The sequence below is a fragment of the Arctopsyche grandis genome, chromosome 3 (assembly GCF_051622035.1).
Source record: "Arctopsyche grandis isolate Sample6627 chromosome 3, ASM5162203v2, whole genome shotgun sequence".
NCBI lineage: Eukaryota > Metazoa > Arthropoda > Insecta > Trichoptera > Hydropsychidae > Arctopsyche > Arctopsyche grandis.
Window position 1 is genome coordinate 16,120,935 of NC_135357.1, and position 17,229 is coordinate 16,138,163.

General features: G+C 32.1%; 1 protein-coding gene across 1 annotated transcript in view; it reads right to left on the reverse strand.

Annotated features, from left to right (window-relative positions):
- The window catches only part of LOC143909393 (uncharacterized), a 76,782-nt gene that overhangs the window by 42,532 nt on the left and 17,021 nt on the right, over window positions 1-17,229 (reverse strand). The window lies entirely within an intron of this gene.

Below are 17,229 nucleotides of genomic sequence, written 5' to 3' on the forward strand. Positions count from 1 at the left end.
ATTTTAGAAAAGTCTTGAGATTAGCAGAATGTGTAACACAATTTAAGACGTTTGATGTTGAGTTTTGACTGTCTGTTGTTTTGATGCTTTGATCAGAAGTAAATACCTTATAATGAGGTTATTAAATTTAATTAATCACAAATAATATGTATTATGAATCCATTGGCTCTACAAAGAAGTGTGCAATAAATTGGAGATAGGTTGTGTCAAAACAAAGGAAACAATTTGATTGAAGTCCTTTCATATTATATTATACTGGTGGTTTTACCCAGCTTTTCTCGGTATTTGTAATACAAACGGCTTAAACATAGCTAATTTAATAGTAAACATTAATTTTAAACTGTATGTAAACTTATAGTAGAAAGCCTTATAACATTGCCGGTATTAAAAGGGTTAATTCAATCGAACTATGCGTATGAATCATTTAACCGATCAAAAGCCATTATACCTATGTTAAGTGAATCTGAACGAGCTTGGTTCGGCTCAGTGCAGTGGGGGTGGTGGAGGGTGGATTTTCGATGGAACGGAGTCCGGATTTAAATTACGCCATCGAGATTGATCGGATTCGCAAACAGCTTAAGGGCCCCTTTGACTGCCGAATAAAGGTACCTCGTCATAATTTATGGCGCCTCGGGGCCCCAGTTCGCGCAGACCAGACCGCTTGACAAACGCTCGGGACCCTTTTTCATGAAAAGCGTCCTGACGCCGGAAATTGGAACTGGGCGATGCTTTAAAGCGACCAAACGAGCGTGAACCTCCAAGCTCAGGTTAGTTTCGGATCTTGAAATTATGTTAAGCGGCAAATTTATGGAGGTTCTGGCCTTATCTTGATAGCGTTGAGCGAGGTCCGTATTCAATGGAGTTGTGAGATCAATCATATGATCGAATGAAATTTTGCGATAACGATAAAATTATCATGAAAGTCGTCTACTTTTTAAATTTATTACTTTTATTGAAGTTTAAATTCTATGTCCTTAATCAATTAACATCTAGAGCTCTGACACGATTCAATCCCTTTCATTGGCAACCTCCAAGCATTCATAATTTTGGCATCTTAAAAAATGTTCATAGCCAAAATATTATACCAAATGAACAAAACTTATTTATTACGATTTCGTTATTAATTAATGCTTGATTTCTTCCAAATTATTAAGCTATATATATATATATGTTGGCTGAAAGCTCTCATATTTCATTGATTTTTCCTTCACTCTTGAAAAGACATCAGAAAACAGTTTTACAGTTGACTAATTTGCCATATTTAATATTTAAAATCAAATAGCTGTAATCTTTTAAGACATCTAATACATATAATATGAGATGAGTTTTTTAAACCTAGACTTGAATGTATTTTTATTATTTCTGATTTTAACTAAAGCTCGCGAAAAAGATCGGTTTGTTGAAATTATTTGTCTTAAATTTTCAATAAATTTAAGCGGAGTTGTAAATAAAAATTTGATGGAAATAGTTTTTTTTATCACATCATTCATCACTATACATATGTACATATGTACATACATAGCCCCCGACACAAAAGAACGATGTACTAATTAAGAAAAATACTATTCGCTATGTACATAAGTTAAAAGGAAAGTTTCCAGTTGGAATTCAACTTGGATCGTAATTCAATTGGAATTTATTTATCTTCAAAGCTAAAGAAATTAAATTGAATTATTTTAATCCCAGGAAGAATGTCACAAAACAATTCCTGATTATTTTATAAGATATGAGATATAAATAATTTTATTTAGAATCATAAAAGTTGTCAAAAAAATGCCACTTTCAAGTCTATTTAAATTTGACAGCTCCAGAATCAAATTTAATATTTTTCTGGCCCGTAAATAGATAAGGCACGTAAATAAAACATGTAATAAAATAAAATAAAAATTTAAAAAACACTTCAACTGTCAAATAAATACATTTGTATGTATCTCACCAAGATGTATTTTATATCACTGCTTTTCTTTCCTCCTAAATAGCTTCTAAAAATGTATATTTGCTTTTGCGTAATATAAAACCAGCGTATATTAACGATTAAATATTCATATAAATAATGTAAATAATAAATACGACCTTCACAACATAAGTAAACTTTGATTGAAATCTGTCCACCATTTCACAAAAACAACTACTAACAGCCACGCTTTAAACTATAACGGAGGATTTCAAGCTAAGAGTGCTCTGATTTACCGGTCGACGGGGGGTTAAGCGTCATCAATTCACCTCTTCTTATTTTCCGTACCTTCAGACCATTTCACCTGGCCAAACAGCACTAAAACCAATCGCCGATAAAATAAAATAAACCGAAGGAACGCGTAAAATATACACAATATATTTCGGTTGCGGTGTCTCAAGCGCCTCGGGTGTTGTTAACCCCATCCTCGTCCCACCACTACACTGGGTAACACCGACCCCATAAACAACAATTAACCAACCCCTTAATAGGCGTCCGCCCGCAAACTTTGACCCCTAGCCCGTCCGCGTTAATAACGCCAATAGTGCCAAAATCCGACTGTCCCCATGTTTAACCCTTTGAAGCCCGTGACTGTCGTAAAATACGGCCTAGGACAATAGATTAAACAGGTCATAGTCAACAAGCCCATTCCAAAATTGATTTATTTGACGTGCTAAATTAAAATAGTTATATGTATCTATGCAACATATTTCGTTTAGTTGGAACAGCTCTTAATATAATTGGGAAGAAAATTGTTACAGCTGAGGCAGACAGTTTTCCACGAGAGACTAATTCCTCAATAAATCAGCGTTCACTTTAACAACTGCAGTATTTTCCAATAACGGTGCATTCTAGATGCGCTGACGAATCTCCTTTAGGTATTTGCTCGCTTATTAGGTACTGTTCGATCTTATTAAAGCACCGCAATAAGCATTCGTTATGGTTTTTGTAACCTAATACTTGTACAAATACAATGAAGCTTTTGCACGCAACTCCAAAAACAACTAAGCCGGTTATAATTCACCTCAAATGCGTGAGTTTAGTATTTATATACATATGTAACTATGAAGAGATAATCTTAGGTAGAGAACACGATCCTGCATATCAAATAATTGTAGGATTATTTCAACGTAAATTAGCAGACTACGCTGTTGCTTTTCGACGTCTGAATATTAATGTGCAGAATTATTTAAATAAATCAAACACTTACTTATAAATATGCGTCAAAATTAGAACACACCGAGACACAAGAGTAAAAAGCAGTTTTTTGTTATCAATAATCGTTCTCTGTTGGGATGTCTGTGTGTTTGTTCGTTACTTTAAGGTAAATTTTCTTCGAATAGGAGAGGATCAGTCTGTACACCTGGAGTGCCTTCACATGTCTTCGTGTGTGACTTACATATATCACTGTTTGTCCCGAATTGAATGGGTCATTATCTGAGAAGTTATATTTGAAAGTGGCGGAAATCAAATTTTCAGTTCAAAAACACTGTTTCCGTTTGACTTTATTCACAAATTTTTATCACTTATTTTAATTTGATATGTTCAGAATCTTGGAAAAGCTGAAAAAACACAGTACATGACATCTTTTTTTTTAATATTATTAAACGCAAAATAATATATCCAATGTTTTGCAAAATATTTCTCGAAATGAAGAAAGGTGGACTTATGCCACTTTCAATTATAACGGATTATATACATACATATGTATGTACATCAATTCAAAAGTAAGCAACTTGTACCATGTGACTTTTATGTCAACTTGCATATTAAAATAATTGTATGTGTAATTTTAGCTTTTAGCTATCAAAACGTCCATAAGGTATTTCACTCAGTCTAAATATAAAGTACAACGTGCCCAAATTCAGCACGGGACGACACTAAATTGCGGAAGACAGTGTGTTTAGGACTAGCTCAAAATTTCACCAAGACCATATCGTTCGGCTCGTATTTTAAGCGAAATTGCAAACGGTGCTGCCCGCGTTATTATACGCAGAAGAGGACGTGTTCGGGTACAAAATAAACCCCACCGGTCTGATAAACTATCGGCCCCGATACCTTTTATGCAAATTTTATTGTGGATTAAAGTCGGCCCATTTCAGATTCATGGTCGGCCCCCCCTGATGCGGCACCCCGAACAATGGTTGCCTATTACACGTGTCAATCAATAGAGGGAAATATAATGCAAATTGACACGAGGAAATGGCAGGGTAACGATTTGCACGCGAGAGTGACGCGAATCGGAATATGATCGTGTTTTGAACGGGCACACTACATTTGAAATTGAAATTTATACATACATATGTATATACAGATGAAAAATTTTACAGCTTCTGCGTTGTAAAATATGTATATGTACATATGTTACGGTATAAGTGTTCACTCCGTTTTGTTCATGAACATGCTAGTTTGTTTATAGACGAACTATTGTATTTTAAGTACTAACAGTCAAATAGACTCTACCAGGTGTACATGAAACTTGTAGCTGTCAAAATTTTCGAGTTGTCAAAATCTTTGAGATATCAAAACGTCAAGTATTTAAAGCAAATCTTATGCAAACTATACATAGATACAATACAACGTTGGTATAATTAACGTTTCCATCGTTTTTTTTTTAATATTGCCAGGGTAAGCATACATATGTACATACATAGAGGATGGGATAAACAATATTTATTTATTTACAATAAAAATCCATTTAAATACAGCGAAAAATAAAATTACATAAGAATAATAACAAAATAAAATAAAATCGATCGATAAAAGTAAATATATATGTATGTCATTTTATCATATAGAAATGTAAAAATAGTAAAAAAAAACAATATACATATGAAAGAAGAAGACACTAATAACATTCAAGAAAAAACAATGTGCTGTAAGAGCTAATAAAATGTCAAGATCCGTAAGATCAGCTACCTATGTATGTATATGGTTAAATGTATATATTGGAGAATTGAACATTGGCTGTGCATATTGTGCTCTGTATATATTGGAGAATTGAAGAAAATGCTAGTTTTCACATAAAAACTGAATTCTGGGAGAATCGGTGGATTATTGATAATTACACTTAGTACAAGGAACATGGCACGGTGATAATAAAATGCGACGACGAAATCCAAGACTAATTGAGCCTGAAACGATTGAGAATACTCGACTTATGCCTAATATGTAGTTTGTGCATGAACAAAGATTTTTTATTAATTTGTTAATTTGTGTCCACTATAACTGGCCAGATTGGTTCATAATTGATATGATTATGAACCAATCAGTTATATAAATATAAGATTTAATTATCAAAAACATTAAATAATAAAAAAGAACCCCTACGTTTTTGGCTTCATAACATAATATTTTCAATGATCAATTAATCTGTTTGTATCCGCAATTTTTTGCATAGATGTTCTCGGTAAATCACCGAATGTTTTGATAGCAATGTATTCCCACGGTGTACAAATTAATATATTCAACACAATAATTTGAAAATAATAAATATTGTATGTTCTACAATATTTTACTGTATCATACAACAATATCTTGCGACTGTTGGATTCGTAACTGTCAGCATTGTATTCACTTATTGAGTTGACCGGCTGTCAAATACTATCGTAAATCTTGATCGAGGAATGGTTTCCAATTTCAGACGAAACTTTTATTATTATATATAGTACTCACACATACATACATATGTATGTCCATATGCTATTGGGTATATATGTATGTACATATCTTACATTTGAAGTGTATCTTCCAGTTGTAATATATTTCGACTAGTTGGAATATATTCCGTCTACCCCACGTTAGTTGATTCATATGGCGAATCACATTCTAACTGGTCAAAATATATTACAACTGAAAATACAGTTCAACTATGTATAAGTTGGTACCAAGTTAGATGGAAGGGTTAGGTATTCATGAAAACGTCACTCGACTAGTAAATTGAGTTGGAAAGTCACATTTTTGCATTGAAAAAATCACATTCTTACAGTTATCGTGATACAGTATTCGTTACCTTAGCAAATACTGACGCATTATTGAATTCTAAATCATTCATAAAAACGTCAGAGATGTAAAAACTCAACTGTTATAATACAACTGGCGCACATTGTTGAAAGTGTATTTGAGCTTGTAGAGATATAATTCACTAGTTGAATTGTATTCGAATTTGAATAACCGAAAAAACCAGTTGGACTGAAAATACATTAACAATTGAAAATACACTTTGACTGTAACATACAAATATACATGCATATGTACATAAATATGTATTGATCTTCATATTCCGTTGTTCGATTTTTATATCGATTAAAATACGGGTACAGTTTTCGAGATAAGTTATTGACCTTGGCGAAAAATTAGCCCTAAAAGGCGTATGAAATGAAAGTTGAAAGAATTTTCAAGGAAATCTTCACTACAAAAGTTTCAAAAATGTTGTGGCGGTTAACAAGACGAGTAATATTCTCTTAATAGCGTTACACGTATATCCGCGTCGTAAAAGGGAACATTTGCCGGTATATAAGAAGAGAAAATTGCGAAATATTAGCTTAATAATGTTGTACAAGTTTTTCTAGAATTAGTTTTGTTATTGTAGACATAGCACGATACTCTTTTTTCGCCTGTAATATACCGTGTGTTATACGATAAAAATATACATATGTGTGTGTGTACCTTCATAAATGTAATAACCACAAAAAGATGTATAATTTAATAAATAAAATTAAATAATTCGACAATTTGCATATTTTTTTGAACAAGCAAACAAACATATTTTTAAAAAAATAATATCAGAACATAATATTATACTACAAAAGAAAGTTGCAATATTCTAACGTATTCCAGAGACTTCCCGATGTTTTGCGAGACTCAAATATAAATCTAAAAAAATTGTATCTTTCTTCTAGAATAATCTTTAAAATGATCCACTTAATCTATTGTAATTTTCATTTTGAACATTTCAATCTATTGGGTAAATATTTACAAATAATCTTAATAATATTATACACATTTATATATAATATGTATCTAACTAGCAACATAACTCAGTGGTTAGCGTATAATATTGACAAATTAGGGGTTACAGGTTCAAGCCATGATCCTGTTTTGCTGGCCAAACCTTAGATATATGTGAATCCAGGTCGATCGTTTTCTATCCGAGTTTGTCAATTTATTTGATTTCAATGCTGATACATGGTACACACGCATGCATTAGACAATTATAATATAAGATATTGTGTTTAAATTTGAAGTCATAATCAAACAGTGGCGATAATAAAAGGTAGGATAGGTTTTAGGCGATTTCTGAGGATCGTTTCGACAGTTGAATCTGATAAATTGACAAACTCTGCGTTGTCGCAAACATCCAAATGTGACTAGCAGCACCGCAGAAATTCCATTCAATCAAGATTTGAACGTCAAACTCGGACACAATCGATGAGATGCGGCGTCTCGAGATTTCAGCGTCGAAAAAAATAATAGTTTTCAAATTATGACGAGCTGAGCTGACCTTCGAAACGGCGGTAACAGATGCTGACATGCGATAACACCCCCGCACGGGATTTTCCATGTTGAGATAAGGGTGCGTTCGCATTTATCACTCGTGTCCGCGTGCCGGGCTCGGATTAGGACCGCGGCCCGCACATCCATATACCCTGACCGCGTGCGTTCTATACAGAATGAAAACTTAAATCACTTCATTGTGACTAAACGGCGGATCGCGTGACCGAAACGGCCAGCTTCCGGATCCCTCTTCCTCCTCCCGGCCCTTCGATTTTAGCTGAAAACTTTTCACCGAAATCGCTTTTCCAGTTGCCGGCCCGATAGGACGGACAAAATGTCGTCATTGTTCGTAATACACTGTTATATTTGTCTGTATGAATAATTACTTTCGTTAATTACCGTGTCGATGGAAACTAATTGGTTTGCAGGTATGGAATTTAGTATTGTATTGAGTTTGCAGGGTAACGAATATTATATATGAAACCAAAACGGCGTCTGTAATTCATTTCTGATTGGCTGTCGTCAAAATTGTTTCTGATTAGCTAGATTGGTTAAATACGTTTGTGATTGGTTGGTCGTTAAATTATCTATTTTTTTTTTCGATTCAAATATAAATTTAACAAAAAAACAAATGTAGATTTTTTTAATGGTTTGACGGTTATTCTCAATACTAGACTGTATTTCCATATCAAGCTAATTCTATTAAATCAGTGCTAAAACAGAAAAGATCGTCAAAAGTGGAACCGAGCGAAGGCGGGTTAATATATAAATTATAAATTAGTTGCATATAATGAAGACAAATAACATACAACAACATAAATAAACAACAACCAGCAGCGTGGTCTAGTGGTGAATGTAAAATTATTTCGTACTTGATGTTACGAGTTCGATTCCCGCTAAGTCTCGTTGCTGGCCAGACCTTGATTTGTCTAGGTCGTCGTTTCTTATCAGAATTTGCCAATTTTTCTGATTTTCATTGAAACGATTCCTGTAAAATTGGAGTTTCCTTCCCAATTTTCTGTTGCGAACCTTTAGTTATTGTTATATCTTAGGTTTCGCCATATTGCTCACCATAGATGTCTCTGTGGTTGTTTATCGAATATAAAATTCGTATTGTTACATGAAAGTTATTCATCGTTATTTATCGTATTAATACGATGTTTGTAATATATGTATACTGACCATAGATGTCAGATATTTAGATTTACATGTATCTATGTAATAATTATGTGGACCAGGAAGGCGCATTTGGGGTTTACCTGTTAAGCCTTCCTGGTATATTTGTATATATGTATGTGAAAATATGTATGTAAAATAATAAAATAAAACAAATATTGTAAATTGAAAAACGAGTGATTTTAAGTTTGTGGTTAAATCATTAAATTCTTTATTTTTAGAACGAAGTTAAATTCAGTAAAATTGTAATCAATCTTTGAACTTTTTGATAATATCTAATTATTGCATCGTTTACCAATTTATCTAACCGTTTCATTATTGAAACGGTTCGTCACCAAATTGGCTACTTACCCTCTATTTTTCATCATTATTTGAATATAATTATATAATTTTTTATATAATTATATAATATTTGAATATAATTATATAATATAATTTTCAGTCCCAGAAACACTATTTCTGTTTGACTTAATTCACAAATTGTTATCACTTCTTTTAATTCGACAAGTTCAGAGTCTCGGAAAAGCTGAAAAAATTATTACGGGCCACCAGTATTTTTAAATATTGTTAAATGCAAAACATTAAATACAATGTTTTGCGAAATATTTCTCGAAATTAAGAAAAGTGACCTTTGCCACTTTCAAATATAACGGCTCATATATAAATTCAACCTGTAATGGCACCATGGCAAAAATAAAATTGCCAAATAATGATATTCACCAAAATAAGGACGATATGGTGAATTACTTTGATGCAATGTCACGCTGTTTGAGAACTAGTACGATACTAAAGTGAGACGTTGTGGATACATTCCCATCGATGCACCTCTCCCACTTTCAAAATTACCCAAGCTTAACTGTTTTTTCCTGGAATGAATTTTTGGACAATAGCCGCCATTGACTTATTTAGTCGTTAAATTGACTTTCATCAAATAAGGAATGTGCTTGAAATATAAGAAGTTCACTTTAAAATGTGATATACAAAATGCTTTGATCAATTTTTTGCATGTTTGTTTTTAGACGTTTACAAATAATCAACGAGATACAAGAGCGAAAAATAAAAACATACATTTTTTTATAAAACGAAAGAAGGGCGTCAAAAATAATACACAATATGTTTATAGACGCTTTGGTAAATTATTCATTTATTCTGATATTCAATTTGTAGGGCAAACTCGATCGGATTTTGGAATAACAATGAGTTTCAAAAACGCCCACGAACATTCGCACAAGTTTTTCCGAATGAATGATGGAACAGATGTCCGAGAAAGTGAAAGCCCATCAATTCGCATGATTAATACATGTTTTCAAAACGAGCTCGAGGTTAAAAATTCAAATAGCGAAATATAACTGTGTGATTTATACGAATGGAAAAAAAAGAAATGTTGATAAACCCTGCAGAATGAAACAATACGAGAGTGTACGAGAGGCCAAACGAACGACTTTCGCACCAGGGACGTAGAGCATTCTTTGCGTCCCCGAAAAATAATAAAAAGAACCATTATAATTCTTCTTTTTTCTGTACACAGTTAACGCCGTTAAATTTTAATTTAATTAACATTTATGTTTTCAACATAAAATCTCGCGTTAATTTCCTTTTAATGACGCGAATCCTTATATATTTCAACGAAATGAAAATTTGCGTCGCATTTGAATCTCGCTCCAGTTATTTACGCACTCCTCCACGCGTTTTTAATTAAAAATGAAATAAAATTACTGCAAATCAAATATTTTCTGTTATAGTTATTTTTGTAGTTGCGACGTACGTACATACGTACGTGCCTCGGCAACGGTTCGAGCTTTTGTGGGTAAACATAATGGATTCTTTTCCGGATTTATGATTTTCCGGATATTGGAGACTGGTAGTATGGGGGTTGGGGTGTGAGACGTGTTCACCATCCGATAGTCTGACAGACAACTTACAGCTTTCCATGAAAAGCGGAATAAATTGGTGCGTATATTTATCAAAAATTTTGCATGCGCATCACCCCTTGCCGAAATCGAATCGATAAGCAACAAAAAAGTACATTTAAATTTGATGCACTTATGAGTATATGTATATATATGTATGTATATATATATATATATATATATATATATATATATATATATATATATATATATGTATGTATATATATATATATATATATATATATATATATATATATATATATATATATATATATATATCATATATATATATACATACATACATATATTCATAAATGCTAAATATGTATGTATTTAGTCGACAGTATATTTATTTATCTATAAATACCCCAGATCGTTACAAAAACCGTTGTATGAACTAAAGAAGATGGAAATATTCTCTAACGATCAAAATAAATATATTATTATATGTTTATAAATATAAATGTATATGGGTTCGTTTTCGAAATAAACCCCAACGATAAATACCCCTTTCGACTGTTTCGAACGCGATTCCAAAAATTTACGACTGCGACATTAACGTCAAACGGTCATATGATTGTTATTAATCCGCTTCGTATGAAATAAATACAGATATAAATGAATAAAATATACATATATACATATATGTATCGTACATAAATACATATACATATATACACGAAAATCGGGCATAAATGCGAGTGTTAATGTCTCAATTTATAAAAGGGGAAATGCTTTTCCGGTGAAATTGGAAAAACTGGGCACATTTCTCACATTAAAATTTTTGCATGAAACACGCCAAAGCAATCTGGATATAGGATACGCGTGTAATGTGCGTAATCATATGTTTTAATATATTTACATGAATTAAATGATTGGCATAACATATGTATATACATATATACATACATATATCCCTATGTATGTATATCAGTACACATATTTGTATCTCGTAATGAATATCGTTTAATCGATATTCATTTTTAAATACCTTCAATACTATACAATATTTTTTCCGTATATATAATATTTATCTTTCATTTCTTATATAAAAACACGAGAGAAAATAAACGTCCATACACCTATAAATATATTCGTTGTTTTTTTGATTTCATAAGAAACAATTACATTAATTAATATGCTGGTTTTTTTTTATAAATAAATAAGTTTTAATTCACAGAGAAATTATTTCGCAAGAAATAGCTACTAGCTATGAACATAATATGTACTATTAAATTCCAAAGTTTTTCGCTTCACTTTTAAATTTCTCATTTTATGAATGAGTTGTATTTAATATTATTATACAAAATTCTTATTCACGACTTAGCGGAAACAATTGAAATGTCCATCGGGGGCCAAACTTCGCACAATGGCAAAGTTTCAAAGCGATCTGAAGAGTTTATAAATTGGCCAACGTAACGAAACGAAACTAACAAAACCTTGTAAAAATACCTATAAATTTAAATATGTATATAATACTGATATTTGACACCAAATACTATATATAAATATTAGAAATACGATCATCTGTACAACGCATGTACATATGTATGTCAAACACAGCAAATGGCCACGACAAGCGTCCGTTGTGCTCGGATAACTTTTCTTAGATTTTTCCGAATGTATGTATGTACATACATATATATATATATTTATAATATATATACATATCTATGCGTTATGTTATAAATATCATAGCGATTTCAGATATGTATTAATTTTAATAGAGTATCCGTATACTCTGCATAGATACATAAATTCAAGTGTACATATGTATTTATTAGTCCTATGAAACAGCTATGAAGTGTATCAATTGTGTACTAGCGAATACATCTGCCGAAACGTTTAATTAACCAAATCCAATACTACACATATAAACATATGTACATATATTAACTGATGTGTATTAACTGGAGTGGTAATATGTAGGTACTCGCACGGCATTCAGTAATAACGTTTCGTAAATCGAACACGATTCGAGGGTTTCATTTTAAAGTTTCGAATCGGCCGGCGAAAAGTTTCGACGGGCCTCGAAACTTCTTACATAAATCTACCACTGGAAATGATTGTTAATATGATTATTGTTTCGTATTGAAACTTAAGCTTCTCTCATGTGAAATTAATGACCAAATATTGAGAACTATTTTAAGCTAATAAAAATTATTTGGATATGACTTGCTTTCTACCATATATATTACGATTCACCCAACTCAAATATATATATATATATATATATATATATATATATATATATATATATATATATATATATATATATAAATATATATATATATATATATATATATATATATATATATATATATATATATATATATATATATATTCATTCAACTATTGGATCAAATTGTGTAAAAATATATGTTTTTTTTTCTCCGGTGCGCTCCGTTCTACCAACTCGGAATATCTCAAGACTCATTTCCTCAACTTTTCGTCGGCTTATATACGAGTTTGTATATTGATTACAAAAATGTTTTTTGTACACAATTATGTAATATCTTTAATGTACGAGAGATATTGTGATCATTCATTGGTTTTTAAGCTATCAACACACCTTTAAAATATAAAAAAAAACGTTTAAAAATCAATTTTAACTATATTTTTTTAATAGTAAATGTTTATCTCGTAAAATAAGTATTTCACTTATTTTATTCATATAAAACATTTTTATATGTGTTTCCTATATGTGTATATGTATATATAAACTCAACGACGAAATACACAGAATGTTATATGTATGAAGACAAAGGTACAATAGAATAATACGAACTGCAGGGTTTGCAGTTAAATTTAAAATTTATTACATTGCCTGATTGAATCGGCTGATCGAAAATTGAGGAAAACTTCACTATTCGGTATGCAGAAAATTCGAGCTCGGCTTTAGTTAAAGCTTGACAGCTATTTGCGAAATAAACAATACGAGGTAGAGAGTTCGAACGCTTACTAACTTTGCTGAAAGACAATAAATCAACCATAACTTCATATTCGTTTTCTGTCCGTTTTAATTAAGTCTTGGCTCTCGGAATAATATCTGCTGATTTAGGTGACATTTCCGACTCCGTAACTTGAATTTAGGCTGTTTAAACTTGTGTGTATCCAAAAATTAAGTGTCGACTGATATGCATAAGTGTACATATGTACGATTATACACATCTACTTTATATTGAAATATGAAGTGATTTTACCCAACTACTTAAAAGCTTTAAAATTTAATCATGGAGCATAAATAAAGAAAATGCTGCGTTTTAAATGTATTGTATTTATGTATACATTTTAATGTATCTTTATGTCTCTTTTGGTTTACCTAAAAAAAATCTGAATTTCACGTGGGAATTATGTACTCATATTTTATTTCGGATAATATATAACATATATCATCTTTCAAATAAATTCTGGTTTTCGACATCCCTAAGATATATATTCACGTCTTACTACTGCGTACATATATCAGTTATTGAGTCCCACAGGAATCTGAAGCTCGCCGAAGTACAAAAAAGGAACAGGCACAAAAAGATTTTTATGCCTCTTATTTTTTCAAACAGACCTCATAAAACACTACTCACGAATCACGAAAGACTATACGCGTACTTTTATTCGTGCTCCATAGATCAGCGTTTCCCTTACGTCTGTTTTACGATGCGAATAAAATGTTGAGGACCACCTGAAACGGAGGGGGAGTTGGAAAATTTCGGGGTAAGCTGGGGAGTGATCGGAAAATCGGAAAATGTTCGCCGACGGGACGACATCTGGCAGTGTTTGGACCCTGAGACCTTCATCTTTTGCATCTATAATATTTGCCCGCTCGTATTTGACCCTAATGGGAGATCGGGGAGTTTGTGATTGTGAAATCAATACGGGTAGATATCGCGAATCCCTTCGGATTGTGCCTTTTGTTGAAAGCGCGCGTGTGTGTGTATGTGTGTGCAGATTGTTGAATCGCATTTAAGGAAATTTATATATATCTGATCAACAAGTCACTTTCACAATATTTGGTATCTACATATAATCTAGGGGTTTCATTCTAATGTAAATAAACGCACAAACTTATACATATTGTATACCTAATGACAACTTTTAACATAAATGACAGTGGTTATAAAGTTGCTCCACGTTGAACCTAAAATTATTTTAAACTAGTTTATCTAAGTAAATTTATAATAATCTCGTATTTTGTCTGTGCATGTGCTTGTTTGCATTATTTAAACTTGAGTCTTGAAAACATTACTGGGAAAGTTGCAAAGTTAAAAAAATTGTATCCGAACGAAAATATTTCAAAATATCATATCAATATTTTTTCAATGAACAGAACGACACAAAAGGCTTCTCAGAATTTTACTAGCAAACTCAAAGACTCGAATTCATTATGAAAATTCAAAAGCTGCCCTCTTCAAAAAGCACAAATAGCGCATAATGAAAATTCCTTCCGATATACTTTCGAAACAACAAAGATCCGATCCGGGATTCCCCGGGAAACTTCCCCGGTCGAACCTAAGCCAACTTTGAAAGACGACCCTGCAAACCTATTGCCAAATTCAACTTTTTTTCAAAAAAACTTTTTTTCATTAAACAATTTCAAGTTACATATTTTTTCTTTTTTTTTAAATTGACATCCAGCTAAGCGCCTTTCGAATTCTCAACCCTATAACGACCACCCATCATTTGTTTGTATTATATAGGTCCTGCCAACAAGGGAGGGAGGAGAGATCCGACTTTGACGTTGGAATGAAAAATAAACGTCAAAAAAATACTCGGCCGACTCGTTAATCAAAATTAGTATCCAAACACGCAAAATTTACCGGCAAAATTCCATCGGGAGAAAAAATGGTTATACATTCGCTTGTAGTAATCAACGGTGAACGCGGGAAAAGAATGATTAATTTCCAAACAATTATAAAGGTATAAACATTGCAGATCGTTTCAATCTCGCCCTTTTACAATGCATTAAATCACACTGTACGCGAAAAATCCAAAATCTCCTACAATCCTGAGGATAAAGATGAGCTTATCTCTAATAAAAACCATTACATTTAATATCAGGCCGTAAAAATGAATTTGGGTGATATTTGTTACAAAATCGACATTCGTATTTTTATTTTCAAACGTGAAAATTTCGCCATAAATAACCGGTAATAAAACTTGAAAGTGCGCGCGCAATAAAATACGTCCGTAAATTTTACACAATTAATTTCGTACACGGGTCGATAAAGGGAATAGACTTTTCAAAAAAAAAAAAAGTCGGTTACGATGAGCATTTTCAAAGTGATTTCGTCTTCTTTTGTAGTCACTTTTACAATATCTATGTTTGTACATATGTATATCTACCTGAGTTTCGCGGCAGTTCTCAACGGTAACGATTCCAAACTCGAACACTTACGAAACGAAAAAGTATTTAAAACTTCGTCGTCCTTTTAAACCCACACCCGTCGATTGAAATCGAGTTTAGTTTTTTTCGTCGCCTTTTCCGGGAGAGTCGAAAAAAATTTAACGACGATTACCTGCCTGCCTTTCGAAGTTTTTATTTTTTTCTGTATATAAACCGCGCCGTTGAATAAAAGTCCACTCGTTATACTACACTCCATGAAATTTAAATATTGAATAACGAATAAATTAAATGTCGATTTTACGTATAAAACCTCCGACAAAGCCCGTCGACTCGAATCGTAAATTATTTCGAAAAAAAACTCCCGAATAGAATCGACTATTATTAAAAGCGATGAAAATATCCCGTTCGCTTTTTATATCTGTGACTATGATAAAAGCCAATATTTACGAATGGAATATCTATGCTATACAGGTAGAATCTATTGTATAAACAGAAACAAAGCGCTCTTCAATTTCAAATAGAGCATTTCTCATTTAATGTCGACGATTACATAATATTCCTTTGAAATTTACATAAATATTATCTTTTAAATAAATGCTTGCAGATTTTTCTATAAATCATGTACGGAGAAGATTTAAATATGTACAAACTTTCCAAGCGCAGCTGGGAGAGGGAGGGGCTGCAAATATGAGAGTACAGTTTATGAAAATAGGTTTAATAAAAACTGGTTCAAATCCCACTGGTTTCTGCTGGCCAGTCCTTGGATTTGTGACTCCAGGTTGATTGTTTCCTATCAGAGTTTGTCAATTTATCTGATTTTTATTGAAACGGTTCCAACAAATTGGCAACCTTTCTCATTTTCTCGCAAATCTCGAGTTTTTAACAATCTCGAATTTCGAATTGTATAAAATGCTGCTAATTTACAAATTTGACCTGTCTCTGAGGATTTTAGTTGATATGTTTTTACTGCATTTCGCTGAATTGTTTTAAAAAATGCTTCAAATTTACAAATTTGACTATAGATATCTCTATGGATGTCAATTGACGTAAATTTACTTTGTATAGTACTTGTAACAATTTTTCTAGCCATTGGCGCATTGGGGTTACCTGTTAGGTCTTCCTAGTATAAATTAAAAATAAATAAATACATATATAAAAGGCATATTTAGTCACATACGCTGTCACACACAGACAAGCAATGCATATGCAATGACATGATTTTATCCTATTCTACATATGTAGGCATACGGATTTTTTTTTGTTATTCTCTTTAACGCCACCATATTCAACAGTTCGTTGTTCGAGTTCGCATTTGTGTATGTACATACATAAATAAGAAGAATCGATTTTAT